Here is a 3,448-nt window from a genome sequence, read left to right as displayed (position 1 = left end):
TATTGATACAGCACTAAAATGTGTATCAAACTGGAAGTATGAAGTGTTTGATTTGAGCATGAGTCTCATTTGTTTGTTGACATTGGAAGAATGTGAATATAACATTTATAGTTCACTGTTGTAAGTTTGGCCAGGTTCTGAGCCATGTTGATAATAAAGAAAAGTGAAACGTGACTTAGACATTAATGTCATGAAACGGTATAATGATGTAATTGATTATCTTGGTTAACCATCTATTGAATGCTATTGCTTTATTCAATACTTATAATTGGTTTAGTATATTTCTACTGGGCTGTGGCTCACCCTATATGGGAACATCATTTTCAGGTTCAGGTGATAAGCTACCTCCAAGGACTTAGCTTGGAAGGACTTGGATTTTGAAGACTATTTTCAGTTATTTGTTTGCTTTGTTATTACATGTAAACACTCAAGCCTAGGGCTTTATTTGTATTTGAGTTAGAACTCATACTTTCATGTCCAAGTGTTGGCTTGGAAAGATGTAAGCCTGTAGGGCATTTATTTTGACATTACATGTAATGCTTTTATTTTGTAAGACTCTGATGAACGTTATAATGAATTGGTTGCTTTTAATATTGCATGCTAATGATATATTTATATTGAGTTTATTTTGAGGGCGTTACATTGAGTCTCATTTGTTTGTTGATATTGGAAGGATGTAAATATGATACATATATTTCACTGTTGTAAGTTTGGCCAGGTTCTGAGCCATGTTGATAAAGTTGGAAAGTAAAACGTATCTTAGACAATAGTGTCATGAGACTGTAAAATGAAGTAATTGATTGTCTTGGTTAACCATCTGTTGAATGCTATTGCTTTATTCATTGCTTATATGTGGTTTAGTATATTTCTACTGGGCTGTGGCTCACCCTTTATGGGAACATCATTTTCAGGTCCAGGTGATAAGCTACCTCCCAGGACTTAGCATGGAAGGATTTGAAATTTGAAGACTATCTTTAGTAGTTTGTTTTTATTTGATAAATAATCAAGCCTAGGGCTTTAATTGTATTTGAGTTAGAACTCATAATTTGTGTCCAAGTGTTGGCTTGGAAAGATGTAAGCCCATAGGGCATTTAATTTGATGTTACATGTAATGTTTTTATTTAGTAATACTCTGATGAATGAATTAATAGATTGTTTTCTTTAAATAATGTATGTTGATGATATACATATATTGGGTTTATTTTGAGGGCGTTACAACTTGGTATCAGAGCGTACCGGGTTTGAATACTTTGGGTACGTGGGAAGTGATTAGTATCACAATGGGTTCGTCTCGTCTGATAGAGACTTAGTGTAATGTTGTATGTTTATGTGATTATGTGGGTATGGAATGTAGTTTCTAGGATGTTGATTGGACCCTTGAGTTTCTAGTAGTCTTGTTGGAAAGGCATTTGATCACTGCTGCTTCCAACCGGAACTATAGTAACGCATTGGGACTATCATTATCCGGGAATGAAATTCGTAGGTGCTTATGTGATTATGTGCTTACGTGGAATGAATTATTGTTGTCCAATGCATTAGGAAGCGAGTGTTTAGCTTCGGTACATTTATTAATGTGCTAATGTCTTTATTTCCTTTATTAGGATGTCAGGACGAGGACGAGGACGCGGTAGGCGTGGTAGGCCGGGTAGGCAGGAGGTGCCTGTGCCAGAGGAGATTCCGGCAGTTCAGGAGGGTATTGGCCTGGCCAATGTGGCCGAGCCAGTAGGCTATGGGCGCTCTAGCCCGAGAGATAGCAGGGGCATTCAGGGAGTCAATAGGCATTCTCAGAGCTGAGAATCAAGCTCGGGATGTTGTTGCAGATGCAGGACCTTCCTTTCTGAAGAGGGAGTTCTTTCGGTCTAACCCGGATGAATTTGTGGGTGATCCTAAAGAGCCGCTTAAGGCAGATGAATGGCTCGAACAGACAACGAAGATGTTTGAGATGCTTGGCATCGAAGACGAGGGGTTGAAAGTGACCTTGGCATCTTTCCAGTTGAAGGGGGATGCGGGTCAGTGGTGGAAGTTTACTAAGGGTCGTATAGGAGGTACATGGGAGGCTTTTGTGAATGCTTTCCAGGAGAAGTTCTTATCTCCAGCAGTCAGGGAGAAGCTGAGAGACCAGTTTTGTCAGCTTAAGCAGTCGAGTTCTTCAGTGGCCGAGTTTGAGGCTGCATTTACTAGTTTGTCCAGGTTTGCACCTGAGTTGGTGGCGTCTGAGGAACGCCGTTGTATTGAGTTTGAGAAGAAGTTGAGGCGTGGCCTCAAGTTGAGAGTTGGGGGAACTATGATTCGGGATTATGGGCGTATGGTTGATGCTGCAGCCCACATGGAAATTATGATGCAGGAAGAGGAGGAAAGACAGAAGGGCTCCAAAAGGAGTCAGGATGGTTAGAGTGATGGTAGGAGACAGAAGGGTTTTAATCCTCAGCAGTCTCAGGGTAGCTTTTCTAGATCGACTTTTCCTGTGCCGAGTGCTAGTTCGGGGAAAGGCAGTCAGGGAGACATTACCTGTTTCAAGTGTGGCCAGCTGGGCCACAAGTCTCCAGTTTGTCCTCAGAGGGGAGGAGTGCAGAGAGCAGCATCATCTTCGGCTCGATCTCAGAGCCAGAGTCAGTGTAGAGGCCAGCCACTCTCGTGTTATCAATGTGGTCAGCCAGGGCATATGAAGAGGTATTGCCCGCAGTTGGGTGGCACACCTGGTGCATCTGGTTTGAGGCCGATTCAGGGTCAGCAGCCAGCTCAGTCGGGTCAGGCCTCGAGGGCCAATCAGGGGGCTTCATCGTCCCAGTCGGTACAGCAATCTTATGCTCCTAGGGGTGAGCAGGTTGATCAGAGGTCGTCTGGGCGCGTGTACGCTGTTACCGCGCAGGATCTTGTGCCGGCACCATCAGTTGTGAGAGGTACCTTCTTGTTTTACAACTCGGTTGCTAATGTTTTGATTGATACGGGTGCATCCCATTCCTTTGTGTCTGCTGCATTTGCATCTGTTTTGGAGTTGGAGTTAGCACAGTTAGCATCTCCTATTTGTGTAGTGTCACCTCTTGGGGGTGAATTGATTTTGAAACAAGGTGTTAGGGGTTGTGATATAGAGGTTGATTACCATAGAATCCCATTTTCCTTTGTAGTTATGCCTATGAGAGGTTTCGATGTTATTTTGGGTATGGACTGGTTATCGTCATACCGGGCAGTTATTGATTGCTACCGCCAGAGAGTCACTTGTTGTACCGTGAGCGGAGAGTATTTTCATTTTCTGGGGGACCGGGTTGGTAATGTGTTGCCACCGGGGTATGTTCCGCGACGACGGAGTGAGCTTAGTAGTCTACTTGCTAACCTTTCGATTAGTGAGGATGTTGAGACTCAGATTGTGTTGCCAAGGGTGGTTTGTGAGTACTTGGACGTCTTTCCAGAGGATCTTGCTGGTTTGCCACCGCATCGAGAGATTGAGTTC

Source organism: Camellia sinensis, chromosome 2, assembly GCF_055761805.1.
Source record: "Camellia sinensis isolate YWXY chromosome 2, ASM5576180v1, whole genome shotgun sequence".
NCBI lineage: Eukaryota > Viridiplantae > Streptophyta > Magnoliopsida > Ericales > Theaceae > Camellia > Camellia sinensis.
Note: the sequence above shows the minus strand (reverse complement) of the source record.